The sequence below is a fragment of the Furipterus horrens genome, unplaced genomic scaffold (assembly GCF_987537825.1).
Source record: "Furipterus horrens unplaced genomic scaffold, mFurHor1.1.pri manual_scaffold_17, whole genome shotgun sequence".
Classification (NCBI taxonomy): Eukaryota; Metazoa; Chordata; class Mammalia; order Chiroptera; family Furipteridae; genus Furipterus; species Furipterus horrens.
The window spans coordinates 27,505,440-27,527,212 of NW_028327187.1; the positions used below are offsets into that span (position 1 = coordinate 27,505,440).

The 21,773-nt window shown below is 39.8% G+C and overlaps 1 long non-coding RNA gene across 1 annotated transcript; it reads left to right on the forward strand.

The window, feature by feature from the left end:
• The first annotated feature begins 290 nt into the window (after positions 1-290).
• On the forward strand, positions 291-21,768 carry LOC149990735 (uncharacterized). The gene is made up of 5 exons (XR_016508626.1): positions 291-352; positions 1,453-1,582; positions 2,470-2,580; positions 2,987-3,108; positions 21,465-21,768. It is a non-coding gene; the product is annotated as an uncharacterized LOC149990735 (long non-coding RNA).
• The last annotated feature ends 5 nt before the right edge of the window (positions 21,769-21,773 follow it).

Here is a 21,773-nt window from a genome sequence, read left to right on the forward strand (position 1 = left end):
ATCATTTATTTATTTAAAAAAAGAAGAATATATGAAAGGGTGAAGTGGGAGAGCTTGTATGTACAAACCATGGGCATGGATTTGGGGGGTATTGCTGGGGGAGGTGGGGTGCTGGGTGGAGGGTAGCAAAGGGGAAAAAATTGGAACTATTGTAGCAATATGATCAATAAAATATACTTTTAAAAATTCAGCAAAGGAAGAAAGGCAAAAAAACAAAAAATAAAATTACTGAAGAACAAATAAATAAACTTTATAAAACCAAGAGAGCCCGTGAAAATTCACGGTTCCATGACTGGTTTTTGCACGGAGGTACACAAGCAACTCCAGACCAAGAACTAATAATAAATAACAGGTATGATAGAAGTTAATGAATAGTTTGCGGATATATTGTGAGCCCCAGAAAGTTATAAAATTACTAGAAAGAATTGAAAGCAAAATGAAAAAATATATCAGATACTATTTAAGCCCCTATAATCTTTAACCTGGAGAGAAAGAGAAGGAAATTAAGAGGTAAAAGGGACTGGTAACCTTGGTTCCAAGTACAGGGAAGAGAATTTCTGTTATCTGAGTAACTGGAGTTGCTAGGAGCTTAAGAGGTAAGCTAATAATTGAAGAAGAAATCCAAAGTACAAATCCCTGAGCTTGGAAAACCCAAGCCAACAGTAGCAGAGAGAGAGGAGGTGTCTTTAGTATGTTTCAACCTTTAAGGAAATTACTACAGGTCAGAAAAGGATAATTGCTATTATTTTGTGCTAATATAAACATGTGTTGTTCCCCAACCAACTGTGTATGTTCATTGAGCTACTGCCCACACATATTCAATGTTACCATTCAGAGGCCAAACCCAGACCCCAGGAGTGAAAGGAATGAGTTATATAGTTTTCTATTTCTCTTTTATCAGAGGTGAGGCCCACTTCCCCATCACCTGGATCTTATATTCCATGGATTCATGTCATATGCCAGAATACATACTGACTTTCCAGAGTCCCAGACTGGTATTCTGCAGACCTATGTATACATAAAAGGTTGTTCAAGGAGTTGGTAATTACGAGAGGCCAATACCCACTTATATTTAATGAAAATTCAAATCTACTTGTTTTTTTAAGTCAATTCTTAAGTTGATTTCAGCTGTCTTTAGAAAGGCATATTCCCAGAACACCTGAGTTATGAATAATCTCTGTGTAAAATGTTTTTTAACTATGTTCCACATTTGTCCTTGTCCCAACCACAATAACAAAGACTTGTATAACAGAGAGTCTGGTAAAATAAGTACAGCATGGTGAGTTGGTGGGTCAGGCTCTCTTAAAGGTCCCTGAAAAATTCTATATTTTATGTAGTTCAAGAAATAGAGAGCAACCAAGAAGATGCTTTGTAAATTAAAAAAAAAATAGATAATACCATCCTAAGGGAAACACCCAATTTACCTTCACTTATATTTGCACTTTTACCTAGATATTTAGATATAATTCTTTGGGAATTAAAAAAGAAAGAAAATCAGAACAGGCTGCAGATGAAGGAAGAAGAAAGACATCATCAGGACCACATTAGAAGAAAACTTAATCTCCATAGACAAATTGAAGAGGTGAGAAACACCAAATTTTAAATATTGATGGGGAAATTGTGTATGGTTATTTTATTTATGAACATTTTTAGCAGTCTCACCTGATTTTCTGAAATTATCAGAACTAAAAATATACTATTAAAATTAAGTTAATTTTTTAAAGATTTTATTTATTTTTAGAGAGGAGGGATGGGAAGGAGAAATAGAGGGAGAGAAACATCAGTGTGTGGTTGCCTCTTGCACACCCCCAACTGGGGACCTGGTCCGCAACCCAGGCATGTGCCCTGACAGAGGATTTAACCAGCAACCCTCTGGTTCACAGACCGGTGCTCAATCCACTGAGCCACACCAGCCAGGACAAAATTAATTTTAAAAATAAACTACCACTATTAATCTTTAATCACTGTTATAATAAAAAAGCTTTTACTTAACATATAAAACTGATACTGCAAATTATATATTCAGTGGATTTCACTCACACTCCATCTGCTCCTAAAGTTTTAGAATTTAACTCTAGTGAAAATTAATAATGCCTATATTCTTCTCAAAATTAAGACAAGGCTATTTATTTAGCTTCTCTGTCAAAATACATTTAAAGTCAATAGATTGCGTATGATAAGCTCTACAAGTTCATAAGAGAAAATTCTCTTGCTAGCATCTTTTTAGATCCAATTTGGAGCCAGGCTTATGACTGAATTAAGTTTCCAATATCAAAATAATTTCCTTCCATTTTGCATTCCATTGCATTCACCAACAAGCTCATTCTAAAGTCAGTGTAAGATTTTCATTATGGTTCATCCTATTTCTGTAAGGCCCTTGATTTGATCTAATTTGCTTATTGACAAAATACTAAAAAAATGATTATGAAAGAGAATCACTGCTGACCACAGTAATATTGTGCACCTTAGGAATGGAAGACAAAAGAAATGTTACTTCTGAAAAAGACTGGAGAAGAAGTGAGAAGAGAAGCACGAGTTGAGAAATGACGTCAAAGTATCAGTGAAGCAGCTCACCAGAAGGTACAGTGAGTTTTTATCATTAACTTGTGCTATTTGAGAAAATATTTTTTGTGCCAATGTTCATATTTTAAAGTGTGACATGTCAAAAGAGGCCTAAATTCATAGGAATAGCTATTGATGTACAGGCCCAGACTGGTCTGAACCTAGACTTCAAGGGCTAGTCTGAAATGGGTAATAAGTTAAATTGGATCTAGTTCTTAAAGTATATTCTTCTTCATGCTGGACAAAGTTAAACTTACCCTTACTACCTTCCTAGCTTTGTACTGTTGTGACTTTAGAACTCTCAGGGCAGGAATGAGGGCCCCCTTCAAATATATCATCATATTTGAAATATCTGTTTTGCATTTCCAGTGTCAAGTTAATATTAAAATTTTAACATATTAAATATATATTTTTAATATTTTAGGAATGTCTGCTTCTGGAGAAAAAAATGGCTTATCATTTACCAAACAAATGAAAAAAATGACCTTAAGAGAGAAGGACCAGAGGGAAGCATATCTGGAAGCAAAGAACAAGGTAAATCAGAAGGTGAGAGAGACAATAAAATACAAAGTAGCTAAGCAGAAGATGCATATCTACATATTAAATATTGGTGACTTTGAAAAACCCCTCTATGAGCTTCTGCAACGAGATAACAAGGCCTTTGCAAAGAGAAATTTTAAAAGCTTGCACTAACTGTACCAGGCACTGTCCAAGACACTGCCAAGTTACAGCTCAAGTTGTAAAGAGTGTACACAGATATGCACAGACATACACACAATATTATTATATACATTATAACAAATTAAATGCTTCTATAAGGTGGCTCAGTAGACAAGACTGTCTGTACTGTAGATTTTAAAAGGAGCCAATAAGAGGAGACAGAACCAAAAGTAAAAAAAAATAAGGTAAGACAAAGAGAGCAAAAGAAAGGATATATATCTGTCTATATTTGTCCTTCAAATATACCATCTCTCTCTCTCTCTGTCTGTCTGTCTGTCTCTCTCTCTCCATAGGGAGGGAGAGAGGGAGGGAGGGAAAGAGGGATGGGGGAGGGAGAAAACATTACCAAAAAGATAAATTGAAACAATGAGGAAAGCATAGAAAGGAAAATATAGAAAAAAATAAAAGAAAAAGTTTAACTGAAGACCAGTAAGAACAGATTATACAAAGCAGAAAAAGGGCAAGCTAGTAAGAATAAGTAAAAGTATTATTTAAAGGAGATAAAAGAAGGGACATTTAAAATATACTAAGCAAGAAATAGAAGTAGAAAAAATGTAAGGACAAAAAGTTTTACAAAGAAGCAGCAAGAAGAAAAGATGGTACAAAAAGAATAAAGTGGGAGGGGGAGAGGAAAATGAGTGAATGAATGAATGAGAAAAAGAAAGAAAATAGAGCAGGAGAAATCAGTAAAAAAGCACATACTGGATGAGGTAGTGGGAGGAAGACAAAGGCAAATACACAAGACTAAAAAAGACAGGAAGAGGAATAGGCAAATAAAAGAAAGTAAAAGACAGAGCAAGAAAAATATGGGGGATACAGGAACAAAGAACAAAGAGGGGTGATAGAGAGAGGGAGAGATGGAGGTAGAAGAGAAAGTTTAAAAAAGGAAAACTCAATAAGATAGAGTAAAGGGAAAGAGAATGTGAGTGAGAGAGAAGAATTTAAGAGTAGTCATTAAGAAAATCAAATACAGTTGGTAGATGGAGTGACAGAGAGATTAAAAATGAGAAGTCAGTAAAATAAGACACTTAAAGATCGATAAAATAGAATAGACTTCAAAAAGTACAAGCTGCTAAGAAAAAGCAGTACAAGGAAAACAGGCTGAATGAAAGCAAAGGATACAGTAGGAAGTGGAAAATAGGAGAAAAGGGAGGGAGTAAGAAAGGCAGTAAAAAAAATATGGAAATAAAGCAAAAAGAGAAAGACAAATAAATGAAGAAAGGACAGAGAAAACAAAAAGAAGAAAAAAGATAGTAAAAATAAAGATTTTAAAACTAACAAAAGAGAGAAAGAAAGAAAATATAAACAGGTTTTACAAAGGAAGAACCAAGAAGAAAGAAGAAAGATGAAGAAAGGGAAAGGAGAGAGGAAGAGGGAGGTAAATGAAACATAAGATAAAGTAGATAAATAAGGTGAAGTTTAAAAAGAAACAGGAGCCAAAGGTAATCCAAGATGGTGGCAGAGTAGGAGGATTTTATACTCACCTGCTCTCAGGACCAAACTAGAATTACAACTAAAATATAGAGCAATCAATCTGAATAACTAACTGAAAACTAGTTGAACAGAAGTCTTATAACCAAGGATTTATAGAAGAAGCCATATGAAGATTGACAGGAAGGGCAAAGGCACCAAAAGGGATCGCCCCGCTACCATGGGCAGTGGCTGAGATTCTGGAGGGATATCTCAGCTGCAAAGTTTCCCTCTGAGGAATGTGGGGTCTCAACCCCAATACATGCTTTCCAGTCCAGAGCACAAGAGGTGGGAAGAGGCACTCACATAACATCTGGCTGTGAAAATCAGCAGGGATTCTGTCTGCCAGGGAGAGAAGTCTGCTAGAGACAGGTGCCCTCTAAAAGGGCCAATGCAAAAAATTCATTTGCAACCACTCATACTGGGCTCCAGCAGAAGGAAGGCAGAGCAGACTAGGGTCACTTGAGGAGAGACTGGGTTTGTGGCTCTGGATAGAGAGCTGAAGGGACAGCTCCCAGGATCCCTGGACTGAGTTTCTCTCCCACACCACAGATGCCATCTTTCTTGGGTGGTATACTTCTCTCCATATGGCATCAGTCCCACCCTTTGTACTCCCCATCACCTGAACCTGTGAAGCTTGTGCCCTGCTAAGGAGTCAGCTATCTGGGCCTGGTTGTAGAGGTCTGGGCAAACTCAGTGGGTGTCAGTGACTGAGTTATGTGGCCTTGGGATGGAAGCCACTTCCTTCACTTTCCCATGAACCTGACCACAGTTGCCTCCCCCGCACAGGAGATCTGCTAGCCTTACCCTCTGGGCCCCCAATGGCCCCAATCTGCCCAACTCCTGTTTGCACTGCCCTGCCAAGGTTTGGGCAGAATCCTGGATGGATTGAGTTGTTTGGCTTTGGGGAGGGGACCACTCTTCCCATCTTCCCCCAAGCCTGATTGACATCTCCCCTCTCACAGGAGGTCCACTGGTCCCATCCTCCCATCTCAGAGTGGCTCTGCCCTGCTGAGATCGAACTCCTAGAAGAATCTGGGACAGACTGAGTTGTGTGGCTATAGGATTGAGGTCATTTTTTTCTCACACACCAGACTGATGCAGAGCCCTCCCTTCACACAGCCAAACATTGGTCTATTTGGGCCTGATAAATTCTGCTGGCCTCACACTGATGGCTACCTGAGACCCTGCCCCACCACAAAGGTGTGTGAAGACCCAGCAAGTGACATCTAGACTTTGTATACCCTGGGACATTTTCTGAGTGGCCTCAGAACCAACACTGGCACCAAGTTTCAAAGTATATCAATCTGGTGAACATCACTCACTCCCACCTGGTGACTCACTGAGAACCTACCTCATGTAACTGGAATACTACCAGAGGCTCTTTCAGTGACAGCCTAACAAGAAACTGGCAGGTGGAGGCAAGTGGAAGTGGATCTTAGGGTGCCTTGGGACTTTTGCTCGGGCCTGGTGCTGGTAAAAGCCAGGCTTGGTGTGCAGCTTAATCATTTGAGCACAGACCAATGCCTACCAGAGGAAGCCATTTAAAAAATATAAAAGGGAAGTGGGGAGGGAGGGAGGGAGAGAAGAGGAGGAATGAAAGAGGAAAAATTTAGAGATTAGTTTGTAGGAAAAAGTGTTAATTAAAGAAGGAAGAGTATGTGAGAGTGAGAGGGAGGAGCCAATAAGAATATCTGGTACAGTGTGTCTGGTTGAGAGAGATTTACAAAGTAGAAGTCAGTAAAAGAGAAAGTAAAATAGACATACATGGTTGATAGATAGACAGCTAAGTATATGGGTACAATCAAAGGAAAGTATACGAAAGAAAAAAAGGAAAGAAAGGAGACAGAGTCATATATATATCGTCGTCGTCGTCGGCAGCCGTCCGTCTCGAGAGACGATGGTGTAGCTTCTTAAGAGTCTATCTGCACCGCCGAGAATGGCTGTGCAGTCCGACTCGGGAGTGACACGGTATCTGTCTCCTCCCGTGTTAAATCGACATCTTGCGATGACGCTGGAGTGTCCTCTCCAGTGAAGCTGAAGCTACAGAGCCTGGGCAGGGTGATATGGAGGGTCTGCTGTTGCCCATGCAGCAGACCCCCCCTCTCTTCGCAGCTGAAGGGTCCAAGGGAAAGACGGAGTCAATACAGCTTGGCTTCAGGTGCGCCGCAGGAGTTGCCGGTGTTGACTACAACGTCAAACCGCCTTAGGGGCTCCGGCTCTGGATTTTCTGTCGGGGTTTACTCCCTTAGCCTTTCCCCTGAAGAGGTATGCCGCAAGGCAGCGGAGGTTTTTTGGAGTCAGAGTTTTCCTTCTCTGATGTGCCCTGACTGGAAGATCAAACCAGCGACACTTAGCTCGCAGGCCGACGCTCAATCCACTGAGCCAAACCAGCCAGGGGCCTATATATATATATATATGAGAATAACAGGCAGAAACCTGTAAATAAGATAAATAGAATGTTAGAAATATAGCCCTGGCTGCTGTGGCTCAGTGGATTGAGCGTCGGCCTGTGAAGCAAGTGTCGCTGGTTCGATTCCCAGTCAGGGCACATGACTAGGTTGCATGTCAGGTCCCCAATTGGGGGTGTGAGTGAGAGGCAACCACACAGTGATGTTTCTCTCCTCTCTTTCTCATTTCCCCTCTCTCTAAAAATAGATAAGTAAATGAACAAACAAACAAATAAATAAATTATTTTTAAAAAAAGATTATCTCTTTATCTTTAACTATTGGCATTTTAATGATGATGTGTCTTGGTGTGGTCCTCTTTGGATCTGGCTTGTTTGGAACTCTCTGTGCTTCCTAGACTTGTATATCTGTTGCCTTCACCAAATTAGGGAAGTTTTCCTTCATTATTTTTTCAATGAGGTTTTCAATTTCTTGCTCTTCCTCTTCTTCTGGCACCCTCATGGTTTAGATGTTGGTACATTTAAAGTTGTCTCAGAGGTTCCTAAGCCTCTCCTTGCTTTTTAGTCAATTCCTATTTCTTCATTCTGTACTGGTTGACTGTTTATTTCTTCCTTTTCTTCCAAACCACTTATTTGAATCCTAACTTCCTTCCCTTCACCATTGGTTTCATGTGTATTTACCTTCATTTCACTTAGCATAGCCTTCACTTGTTCCCTTATGCATTTGCCACACTCAATCATGTCTATCAAGTCTGTGAGAATCATTATCACCAGTGTTTTGAACTCTGCATCTGTTAGGTTGGCTATCTCCTCGTCACTTAGTTCTCTCACTAGAACCTTGCTCCCTCTTTTGGGCCCTACTCTTCTGTCTCCTCAACTTGAAAGCTGCCTGCATTTGCCTCTGTGTCTTATGTAGAGCTGCTGCACCTGTTACTTTGTAAGGGGCAGAGCCTTAGGTATTCATCAGTGCGGGGTGACCTGTTTCACCGCCTTGTGGTGCTGTATGTGGGGGATGGGAAGAGTTCAGAAATGGAACAATGCCCCTTGTTCAGCACTCACCCCTTTTCCTGTCACTTCACCTGCTTCCTGTATGCGACTGGTACCCCTCTAGCTGTTGTCCTGGTGATGGTTCCCAGAGTGGGTGGGTTTGCAGATGTTCTAGGACCATGAGGGTCCTCTAAAGGACTCTGCTGAGAGACCAGAAGCTTCTTCTGCCGCCCAAGCCCCCACTGGTTTTCACAGCCAGAGCAGTGAGGCTTTATTTTCCCGGCGCTGGAACCATGAGCTGTGCAGTCTGGCCTGGGACTGGGATCACTCCCCAGGTATCCCTCCTGGCTTTTATAATGTGTGGCTGCTCTTTCTGATGGCCTGCCACAGCCACTGCCTTGATGCTACTGCTGCCACCACAGCTGCCACACCGTGTCCTCTCCACCCCAGCTCCACCCCTTCTACCTGTCTGGATAAATATTCCTACCTTATATCCTTGTTTGTTGGACTTCCATGCAGTTCTATTTTCTGGTAGTTCTGGTTGTTTTTGTTTTGAGGTAGAGATAACCCTTCTTATGGTTGTGGAAGGAAGCAAAGCATGTCTTCCTACACCTCCATCTTTGCCGAAAGTCTCTCTTGACTTTAAATATCACCCAAAGGACACACTAGAAAAACTCCCTTGTGAGACTTCCGGCCAAGATGGAGGCTTAGACGGACACGCTAGGTCTCCCTCTACAACTAGAGAGGAATACAACTACTTCAAAACAAAGGATAACTAGAAATTCCAGAAAATAAAGCTACATGGAAGCCCAACGTATGAAGTTATAAACCAGCGGCGCCCTTTGGGCAGGTAAGAAGAGCGAAAGGGGGCGGTGCTGTTTGCAGTAGCACCAGGGACAGCGGCAGGGAGAGCAATCTCAGCTGCAGTCTAACCCCGGCAGCTTGCGACCCCAACGCTGGGAAAAGCAGCCACCACATCACCTCGAACAGTGAGGCCCAGAGGGTGGGAGGACGGATCCCGGTCTCCTAGCAGAATAACTGCAGGAATCCATCTTGGACCCCCGCCCCCACACAAAGCGCCACAACGCTGCGAAATAGGTTGCGGATAGCCACTGGTCGCTGGGCAGTGACGACAAAGTGCCACAGCGCGGCGAGAAAGGTTGCTGGCCCGCCGCCGGTCGCTGAGTTGTGACGACAAAGGGCCACAGCGCGGCGAAAAAGGTTGCGGATCGCCGCCGGTCGCTGGGTTGTGACGAGTACACAGGTACTGCCCCCTATAGCTGGCCCAAGAAAACAAAACCCATCTGTCAAAATGAGGCAGACAACTATAGAAATCCCAGTGGCACAGGTCACCAGGCAACAGATGAAGAATCTGACAGGTGAACAAATAAGAAACCTGTCAGAGGCTCAGTTCAGGGCCATTGTTATCAGGTGGCTTACAGAATTAACAAAAGATCTGGAAAAAGATGAGAAAGAATTGAAAAACACTCACATTGAAAGGAACAAAACCACATACGAGACAGATGGTGAGGAAATAAAATCCAGAGTTCAAATCAACAAACCAGAACATAGAGAAGGAACAAACAGTCAACCAGTGCAGAGAGAGGAAATGGGAAGCAAGGAACATGATGACAGGATCAGAAACCTCTGGGACAGCTATAAGAGATCCAATATACAGATGATCGGATTGCCAGATGGTGAAGAAGAAGAACTAGAAATTGAAAAATTAAGCGAAAATATAATAAAGCAGAACTTCCTGAACTTGGGGAAGGAAATAGACTTACAGGTCCAGGAAGCACAGAGAGTTCCAAAAAAACTGGACCCAGGGAGAACCACTCCAAGACACATTATAATCAAAATGTCAAAAGTTAAAGATAAAGAGAGAATCTTAAAAGCAGCAAGAGGGAAGAAAAGAATCATGTACAAAGGGGTCCCAATTAGACTATCAGCTGACTTCTCAAGGGAGACCCTGCAGGCAAGAAGGGACTGGCAAGAAATATTCAAAGTAATGAAAATCCAAAACCTACAACCACGAATACTTTATCCAGCAAAGTTGTCATTCAGAATAGAAGGGCAGAGAAAGTGTTTCCAGGACAAAATAAAACTGAAAGAGTTCATTAGATCCAAACCACTGTTTTATGAGATGTTAAAAGGACTGGTTTAGAAAAAGGAGGATCAAAACTATGAACACTAAAATGAAAACTGCATCACAAGAAACAACAACAGAAGCTAGGGAATTGAAACAAAGGCAAACTAAATAGGCGATGAGAGTTGAAAAAGAACTATAGGTATGGGGAGCATATTGGGGGGAGGTCAGCAGGGAAGGGGAAGGGGAGAGGGAGGAAGATGGTATAGGAATTAAGAAACATCGTAGGAGGGAATGGAATAGACAGAGAGGTTGAGAAGAACTATATGCACAACCAATGGACATGGACTAAAAGGGGGGGACGAGGGGAGGGAGGGGGGCCACCGGGTGGAGGGGAGCAGAGGGAAGGGAAAATGGAACAAATGTAACACTGTAATCAATAAAACACATTAAAAAATAAATATCACCCAAAGAGGAAACTGAGTTGATTTAAAAAATATTTTTCATGAAATGGTGTCTGAATTAACCCAAATCACTCCCACTCTTTCTTCTTTTGTAGCCCAAGTTTTGGTTGACCAAACTGGCAATGACAAAGGAGACTTGCTTTCCAATGTCAATATCTCTTCAGCAGCTACTGAAATTATGGAAAATGTACTTGAGAAGCTACAGTCTGCAATTGAGAAAAAAATGTATTGAGGTATTTTCACAGAAAATTGGTCAGTTTACTTTAAATCAAATTTAGCCAGTGGAGAACAATTCATTCCTCCAAAAGAAAAAAAAAAAAGAAAAAAAAAAACTTCAGAGGCTTCACTGTCTTACACGTTGGAGAACATGAATGATATTGCAGAGGATATGGTTCATGTAATATTAGAAAAGCTGATGCCTCGGAGTAGGACTTCCGGCCAAGATGGAGGCTTAGACGGACACGCTAGGTCTCCCTCAACAACTATAGAGGAATACAACTACTTCAAAACAAAGGATAACTAGAAATTCCAGAAAATAAAACTACACGGAAGTCCAACATATGAAGTTATAAACCAGCGGTGCCATTTGGGCAGGTAAGAGTTAAAGAGGGCAGTGCTGTTTGCGGTCGCACCTGGACAGCGGCGGGGCGGCGAGGAATCCCGGCTGCAATCAAGCCCCTGGCGTGCGCGACTCCAATCAAGCCCCTGGCGTGCGCGACTCCGGGGGCTGGGGAGAGCAGCCGCAGCATCGCCTTGAACAGTGAGGCCCAGGGGGGCGGGAGGACGGATCCCAGTCTCCTAGCTGAATAACTGTGTGAATCCATCTTGGACCCCCGCCCCCACAGAAAGCACCACAGGCCTGCGAAATAGGTCGCAGACAGGCAGGCGCCGGCCGGTCGCTGATTTGTGACGCGTACACAGGCACTGCCCCCGACAGCCAGCCCAGGAAAACAAAACGCATCTGTCAAAATGTGGCAGACAAATATAGAGATCCCGGTGGCACAACTCACCAGACAGCAGATAGAGAACCTGACAGATGAACAGATAAGAAATCTGTCAGAGGCTCAGTTCTGGGCCATTGTTATCAGGTGGCTTACAGAATTCACAAAAGAGCAGGAAAAAGATATGAAAGAAGCGAAAAACTTTCATAACGAAAGGAACAAAACCACATACGAGAAAGATGGTGAGGAATCCAGAGTTCATTTCAATAAACTGGAATATGGAGAAGGAACAAGCAGTCAACCAATGCAGCGAGAGGAAATAGGAAGCAACAATGAGAGGATCAGAAACCTCTGGGACAGCTATAAAAGGCCCAACATAAGAATCATTGGTTTGCCAGAGAATGAGGAAGATGAACTAGAACTTGAAAAATTGAGTGAAAATATAATAAAGGAGAACTTCCCAGACTTGGGGAAGGGAATAGACATGCAGGTCCAGGAAGCAAGGAGAGTTCCCAAGAGACTGGACCCAGGGAGAACCACTCCAAGACACATTATAATCAAAATGTCAAAAATTAAGGATAAAGAGAGAATCTTAAAAGCAGCAAGAGAGAAGAAAAGAATTATGTACAAAGGGGTCCCAATTAGACTATCAGCTGACTTCTCAAGGGAAACACTACAAGCAAGAAGGGACTGGCAAGAAATATTCAAAGTAATGAAAATCCAAAACCTACAACCACGAATACTCTATCCAGCGAAATTGTCATTCAGAATAGAAGGACAGAGAAAGTGTTTCCAGGACAAAATAAAACTGAAAGAGTTCATTAGATCCAAACCACTGTTATATGAGATGTTAAAGGGACTGGTTTAAAAAACAGAAGCTAGGGAGATGAAACAAAGGCAAACGAAACAGGCAACGAGAGTGGAAAAGGAACTGTGGGTAAGGGAAGCATAGTGGGGGGAGGTCAACAGGGAGGGGGAGTGGGGAGAGGGAGGGAGATGATATAGGAATTAGGGATCATGGTAGGAGGGAATGGAATAGACGGAGAGAGATTGGGAGGAACTGTATGCACAACTAATGGACATAATCTAAAAGGGGGGGACAACTGGAGGGAGGGGGGCCACCGGGTGGAGGGGAGCAGAGGGAAGGGAAATTGGCACAAATGTAATATTTTAATCAATAAAACACATTAAATCTGAAAAAAAAAAAAAAAAAGAAAAGCTGATGCCTCTTGCATCTCCTAAGTGAAGGAACTTGCTCATCTTGAAATCACAACTGGGCCTGATGATCAGCAACACAGGAAAAATACAACATAGGTTCCTTCAAAGAGCCAGCACTGAACCTAATGTAGCCAATTTGATTGGCAAAGAAAAAATAAAAATTTTCATGTCAAATATTTTTCCAAATCCTCTCTGGTTGGTTCAATAAAGAAAGCAATCAGCACTATACTAGGTCATATACGCGTTGGACATAATAATGAAAGGCGTATTGCAACTGAAGAAACATTGATCATCCTTCAGCTACTTGATGATTATCTTGGCTCAGCTACATCAGAAATCAGTGAAAACATGTCCAAAAGAATAGGCACCTCAGACTGAGCAGTCCTTTGGGTACTGAAGAAGAGAAGAGCCTCACCAGCCCTAGAGTAGCTAATGGTCCTAGATGTGAATGCCTATTTCTGCCTATTAATGTTCCTGGCATTGTCCTTTATTCTGAACATTAAAATGAAGAAATAGACAAAATTGTGGAGAATGCACTGCTTTCATCTATCAAAAATAAAAAAGTCAAAATTAAAAGAATGGGTTTCTGAACACTGGTTAACAAGGGAAAATGCTGGTTTCAAGTACAAAAGAAATATGAACTTACCTACAAAGACTGCTTATCAAGATGAAGTAGCATTTCAGGATTGGTGATTAAAGACTGACCTTCCAACTTTTAAGAATAAGGACCTTTTAGAGGACAAACCATGTTTTAATAAAGACATTTTGCTTTTCAACCAAAAGGAAAGCATCAAATACAAAAAGCTTCATATAATATAATTACAAGTATTTTAGCACAGATGGTCAAAGACATTTTCTGGACCCTCTGGTCAGTTAGATTATAAAAATGGTAAAGAAGGTTCACTACTTACCTCAAGAAAACCACAAGATCTGTCACATCAAGAATGGATGGATGAGATATCCTCTGTATCAGAAATCCACAGTAGCTAAAAAAATTGTAGATGCCGTATTAAAAATACTTCACATAGCTTCTGTTGACATTATCGGACATTCTTCATTAGCACAAGAAACTTCTTTAGATAATGCTGGCATACCAAATAAAGAGCCATTACAAATATGGTTTGAGAGTAAAAGGAAGTGAAACTTTTATCTGCATTTGAAGTAGATCCTACCAAAGATCCCCAGTTAGAACTCAGAGAAAGTGAATCAACATCTGAACCTGTAGTTCACATTAATGATAAGATCACTTACACAGTTTTTAAGCTGAATTTATTTATTTATCCAAAATTGCAAACCTGCTTCAAACCAGAAAGCCATGCTGGCCATTTGAAGCCTGCACCTAACAAGGAATTGTTTCCATCTCACCGTAGTGCTTACCGAACTAAAGTGGTGAAATTGTTTTGGATGCTATCCAGAAAGTATTGAAATGTAATCTTAGGAAAAGTGGCCCTCCCAAGAACTTTATATATACAGGATTTTTTTCTGACATTGAAATAGAATTAGACTTTCTTGTCACAACACTTAATAATGAAATTATGATAAGTTCATTAGCAACTTGTATTTGTGAGATGCTAAGTAGAAATAGATAAAAGCAATGTTCTACTCTCTTCAGATACATGAAGATATAAAATCTTATATTAAACTTCTAACATTGGTCAATGAAAACTTTTGCCTTCTCATTGTCTTCGTATGCAAGAGGAAGTTCACAAATGCCCCAGATTTCAAGTGTTAGAATTGGAGGGACCTTATATGACATGTTATGTAATATTCTACTCCATATGATGAGCAAAACATTGAGTGGATCAATGAGAATTTGAGAACAGCCACTGCATTGCAGTCATATTCATCTCATTTCTCATACAATTCTAGAACATATCATTACAAAATTATGAGTGTTGAGGGGGATCACATGTTCACAAATTCAGAATTTAAAGCTATCTCAGAGTATATTGATACTGACAACCTGTCATTTGCTTTGCTCACCAAGGAAATGAGCAGATGTTCTGACATAATCTCCCACATGGTGTCCACTGATCCAGCCAGGTAGTCAAGCGGTGACTAACAAGGGAAATACTACTGCCCCACCCAAACAAGGACCACAAAAGAAAAGTATTCAAATAAACTGGAAATTATGGCTTCAGATATCCTTGAAATGGTTTTTGCTAAATTGGAATGGTTTGCCTATAGAAATTTAGAAACTCTGAGTACTATAATCAATGAAAATAAAAAGAAGATGTACTGTGAAAGTACCAACATTAATGCTAACGCATGAAAAACAATTGCAGTCTGCTTTACACGCACATGGAAAGAAAGTATCACGTGCTATTTTGAAGGTCATTCAAACTGAATTAAAAATGATTTTTTTCGGCATCTATTGATATGATTGTGTGATTTTTCTTTCATTTTGTTTATGTGGTATATTATGTTTATTAACTTGTGAATTTTATACCATCTTTGCATCCCTGGGATGAATTGATCATGGCATATGATCTTTTTAATGCATTTCTGGATCTGGTTTGCCAATATTTTTGTTGAGGATTTTAACATCTATGTTCATCAGTGGTACTGGCTTGTAGTTTTCTTTCTTTGTTGTGTCTTTACCTGGTTTTGGAATTAAGATGATACTGGCCTTATAGAAAGAGTTTGGGAGTCTTCCCTCTTGAATTTTTTGGAATTGTTTGAGGAGGATAGGAGTTAGCTCTTCCCTAAATATCTGGTAAAATCCACCTGTGAAGCCATCCAGTCTGAGGCTTTTGTGTGCTGGGAGTTTTTTTGATAACTGCTTCAATTTCACTAGTTGTTCTCAGTCTATTCAGGCTTTCTGCTTCTTCTTAATTCATTTTTGGAAGATTATATGTTTCTATAAAGTTGTCCATTTCACCCAGGTTGTCAAATTTCTTGGCATAGTTTTTCATAGTAATTTCTTACAATCCTTTGTATTTCTGTAGTATTGGTTGTAATTTCTCCTCTTTTGTTCCTGATTTTATTAAAATAGCCCTCTCTCTCTTTTTTTTTTTAATGAGTCTGGTTAAAGCCTTGTTGATTTTGTTTATCTTTTAAAAAAAACAGCTCCTGGATTCACCGATCCTTTAAATTGTTCTTTTAGTCTCTATGTTATTTAATTCTGCTCTGATCTTGATTACTTCCTTCCTTCAACTTACTCTGGGCTTTGTTTGTTGTTGTTCCTCTCATTCTTGTAGATGTAGGATTAGGTTGTTTATTTGAGATTTTTCTGTCTTTTTTAGGTAGGCCTGTATTGCTATGAACTTCCCTCTCAGGACTGCCTTTGTTGTGTCCCATAGGTTTGGGGATGTTGTGTGTTCACTTTCATTTGTTTCCAGAAACATCTTTAAAAGATTTTATTTATCTAATTTTAGAGAGAGGGGAAAGGAGGGAGAAAGAAAGGGAGAGAAACATTGATGTGTGAGAGATACATTGATTGGTTGCCCCTTGCACTCCCCCAAATGGGGAGCTGGCCCACAACCCAGGCATGTGTCCTGACTTGGAATCAAACCAGAGACCTTTTGGTTCACAGGCCAACACTCAATCCACGCCAACCAACACAGTTTCCTGAAACTTTTTTATTTCTTCCTTGATCTTACTGTTATCCCACTCATTATTTAATAGCATGTTATTCAGTCTCCATGAGTTTGAATGTTTTGAGTATTTTCCTTGATTGGTTTGTAGTTTCAAGCCATTGTGATCCGAGAAGATGCTTGATATGATTCCAGTTTTCTCGAATTTGTTGAGGCTTGTTTTGTGTCCTACCATATGGCCTATCTTTGAAAATGTTCCATGTGCATTTGAAAAGAATGTGTATTTTGCTTCTTTGGGGTGAAAGGTTCTGTATATATCAATTAAGGCTGTTTAATCTAGAGTGTTGTTAAATACCATAATATCCTTGTTGATTCTTGCTTGGAAGATCTATCCATTGTTGACAATGGGGTGTTAAAGTCCCCTACTATGAATGTCTTGCTGTTGATATCCTTCTTGAAGTCCTCCAAGATTTTCCTTATATATGCGGGTGCTCCTATGTTGGGTGCATATATGTTTATAAGGGTTATATCTTCTTGATGGATTGTTCCCTTACATATTATGTAGTGTCCTTCTTTGTCTCTTTCTATGACCTTTGTTTTGAAATCTGTTTTGTCTGATATAAGTATTGTTACCCCTGCTTTTTTTCCATGTCCATTTGCTTGGAATACTTTTTTACATCCATTTTCAGTCTGTGTACATCTTTTGTTATGAGGTGGGTCTCTTATAGATAGCATATATGCAGGTCATGTTTTCTTATCCATTCAGTTACCCTATTTTTTTTTTTATTGGAGCATTTAACCGATTTACATTTAAGGTTATTATTGATAGGTACTTATTCATAGCCATTTTTCCCTTTGTACCTGTGTTTCTCTGTCTCTCTCTCTTTCTTCATCTTCTTAAAGCAGTCCATTTAGCATGTCTTACAATGCTGGTTTGGTGGAGATATATTCTTTTAGCCTTCTTTTGTCTGGAAAACTCCTTATTTCACCTTCCATTTTGAATGAGATCCTTGATGGGTAGAGTAGTCTTGGTTGTAGGCCTTTGCTTTTCATTGCTTGGAATGCAACCAATGAGCAAAGATTAATATAGGTGGGATGGGAATAAGAGGGAAAAAAGAAAGAAAGTTTAAGAGATGTCTAGAGGAAAGGGAAGTGATTTTGAGAGGAGAGAGGGAGAAGGAATACTGAGTGAGGAATGAAAAACAAGCTAAGACAGTCAAAAATTCAAATTCAAAACGGAAAAAAAGAAAGAGCTGGAGGAAGTTAAGCATGGAGTACGAGAGGGAAACAATAAGATTTGACATTTGAAATACCAAAATAGTGAAGATATATGGATAAAATTGAAGAAATGCAATAACAACCACCATATCCACAACCAATGAGCAAATATTGATCAAGGTGGAGAAAGAATAATTGTATTTTAAGAATGGGAAAAAGAATGTGAGATGACTAATGACAGGAAAATGGTTTTGATAGGCTGGAGAGGGGAGAAATAATAAAGAGTGTGGAATGCAAACAAGCGGTAGCAAGAGAAAAGATAGAATTTAAAACAAAAATAAGAAGAGGAAATAAGGTAAAAATGGAGTAAAAGAAGGGAGGAGCAAAATAGGAAACTTGAAATAAACTATAATATGAAAACTAGTGACTTAAAGTGCACAAACTGGGAAGACAAGAAATGAATGTTAAAAAGCTGTGCAAGAGAGACAATAATTCAAATCATGAAGAAGCCTATGGTGAAATTTTCCTCAGTAGTATCTGGTTTTTACCACTTTCTTCTCTTTTTGGGTCCGCCCCTGGTGATGTCAGATCGTGTCCTAGTCTGGACCTAGGCAGCCTGTTTGAGACTACCAGCGATCCACAGTCTGTGGCTGTCTCCTTCAGTTGTTAATCTAGTCAATCTGTAATCAGCAGTCAGGTTTAAACACCACAGAGTAGGGCAGAGTAATTCCTGTGGACGGCACTATTGCTTCCCTTCAGGCTGATGCCACTTGGAGGGAAGTAGTCTGCTTGAGCAAGATGGTTCCTGCAGTATGGGGGATGACTCAGCACAAGGATCCTATTGGCTGCTCCCTCAATTCTCTCCCAAAAGCCACTATCCTCAATCTCCTCAAGTGTCTCTAGTCCACTCTGCGTCCCTTTGTCAGAGCCCAGGGTAAGTGGCTGCAAACAATATTTTGTGCATTGGCCCTTTAAACGGCTCTCCATGTCTTAAGCCATCTCTCCTTGGCAGACAGAAATCCTGCCAATTTTCACAGCTGAACATCATCCAGGTGCCTTTCCATCTCTGGTGATGCAAGCTGCAGAGCTCAGCCCGGGGTTCAGACCCTACACTTCTCAGGGGAAAGCCCCTAGCTGCTGATATATCTCTCTAGCACCTCAGCTGCCACCCAGGGCAGCCCAGCCTCTTACAACTCCTTTGCACTCTATACCAGTCACAATGTGGTGAAGCAGCTTCATTTGTCTGTTCGTGGTTATAAGGCCTCCATTCAGCCATCGCTCAGTCGGTCATTACAGATGACCTCTTTATAATTCAGCTGCAATTCCAGACTGGTCCTGGGAGGAGATCAGCGTAGCTCTCACTTATTCCTCCACCATCTTGGATCTTCCTCCATTTCTTAGTGCTTATTATTATTATTGGGTTATTATAGATTTGGACTGAAGCTGCATTAATAAAAGTTGAGTGAATAGCATATTTACCTGTGTTGATTCATTATTGTTTCTTGGTGCCAGTGATGTCTGTAGGGCTAGGGCCGCATGTGTGGCCCGGCGTCTCTGGTTCGTGACAAAGGCTGGACACTGGGTTATAGGAAAGACTATAGCATGGATACTCGTAAGGTTAGAATACCACTCATGACAGGTTGAAAAGGGCCAGTTAGAATATCAGCTAAACTAGCCTCCTTAACAATTGAAATCCTCAAAATTAAGGTTCCACATGGTATTGTTTTTATTTAGCAACATTAATCAACAAAAATTAGACTGGAAGCTCTTCAGAATTCATTTGTTTCTTATTTCACTTTCATTACATAATACTTTCCAACTTACATCCTCAGGACTCACCCATTTTCTTTCTTATTCTACCCTTGTCCTAAACCCAGTCTTCATGCTGCTACTTTTATAAACTAGTGTCTCTGTAGTCCTGTATTTTGGCTCCAAATGTACTTAAATAATGAGGACTTGAAATGCCAAACACTGTCCTTGGAACAATGCAACTACTGAAAATGTAATTAGTTCTCTTTACTGATTTTAGGGCATGAAGGCATCTTGCCAGGAGATGGAGTTACACTGATCCAGCCCCGTGTTATTATATAATACCAAAGCCCCTCGGTATAAATGAGCCTCTTGCACTAATGGTGTGTACTTACACTAGGGATATAGCCTGTGGCTTACAAACTGAGCAAAGTTCTATGCAACTAACATACCTGGAGCAGAAGCCTAGGAACATGTTTTTCTTAGCATTATTTTCCAACCCTTTGAACTAAGTCTCAAAGCTGATGAATACATGGAGGGGTACCTTTTTTGTGTCTCAAATACTGATATTGTCATAGACACTTATGGAATCTCATTGGTCCTTACTCCTGTGGACCAGATGAAGGTCTTTTCCAGTTCTAAAATGTCCTTTTCTCTGTGTGTTCTCAAAATTATGTTTACTTAGTAGTATTCACTCATATGTAGTATTTCCTTGGCACAAGAATCTGTGTGTCTAAACTGTAGAACACTACCCCCAATTGATTACCTCTTAATCATCTGCAGAATTATCGACCAGTTTTCTTGGTTACCTGTTTTCTTCTTTTACATCCTTTATCAGTACTTTATCTCTTTATAGCCCAGATGAAGTTGGAAGAGAATAACTAATTCAAAACAACTACCTCTGCTATTCTTAAGGGGAGCAAAAGCTGTTTTAAGGAAAGTAAACATATAGATAGCTCAGCTAAGACATATTTTGTGGATATCTGGATAGTAGCACAATCCATCCCCTGCATGGGCGTGTTGGTTGCAAAAAGAACAGTAAATTAGGGAATCCAGACAACTCTCAGGCTGTTCCTCAGTCAGGAATCCAATACCAGGGCTTAATGTGCTATTTTGAGGTTCTGACTTGCCAACATACCATACCCATGCCTATTAAAGGCTCATACTGTGACATATTCCAAAACCATATCGAATGACTTTTGATTTAGTTCAAACCACCATTTCCCTCCATGAGCACAGATAATAAAAATATTCTGTTTCCATTTCCTATAGAAGTTCTTATTTCATTTGTTTTGCATAGGAGATACTACTTTAAGGCAACGTTTATTTGAAAATCTGGTTTTCAGTGTTACAAGAGATCAAAAATTGATAACTCAAGTTATAAAGATTCTGTGGCATCATCAATGACTACAGAAGTGGGGAAAGTCATTCTTGCAATTGTAACTGCGTTTTCCTTGATCTGTCTTTAATACTGCAAAATGGAAAGTGACATTTAACAAGGGAGGTGAGGAGAAATGAAGATTTACTCTTTGAGGCTCCCTTTGGAAAATATGTTCAAAGGATTAGGGTATGGATAGGTGAGGAGTGAACATTCAAAGTCCTTTACAATTTGGCTATTATTCATCATTTTAAAAATCCAGGTCAGCAATCCAGGTCGTTTTTCATGAAAATATCTGTATTTAGAATGCTCTATAATTAGTTCCCTACTAAGAAGTTTAGAAAAGCATGTTATCATGTCTAAATATGTCATAAAACTTTCAAGATAAATGATAAAACAGAACATAATTAAAGTATTTGTGTACTTTTCATTTCTTGGCAAGTAAAATGTAAATTTTGAAGCAAAAGAAAGAACCTTAGCAAGGTTCTTTTCTTTGGACTGGAGTGATATTATTCTTGAGTGAAAAAAATTATAGAAACTAGTAAATACTGCTTATTATTTTTATTTCTTCTTTTAAATATATCACTAATATATAAGTAAGTGGCATTTGAAAGATAAATGTACTAAGTTGAAACTAAGAATCATATGAAAATTATGTTATTACAGTAAAACCACAAGAAAATGACTGAGGCAAAGTTTTTAATATTCATTGTCTCTTCAATTCCAGATTGCTAGTAGGAAATCACCTCACAATTTAATAAAGCCTGACATCAGCAAAGTGGAAATTTTAAAAGATAACCAAAGCATAAAACATCTTATCATTCAGTTGGTAACTCATGATATTAATCAAGAAGTTTCATAAGAAAAGAATGTAACTTCTAACGAAGATAAAGTTGTTTTACAAGAGGTTATAAAAGAAAGAGTTCCAGAAGACTCATTAGCACATCAAGTACAAGAAGACGTGAAGCCCATTGAAAGCACCATGTTTTTTCCGAAGCTACTTACAAACAAGAGCAGTCTACCAAAAAAAAAAAAA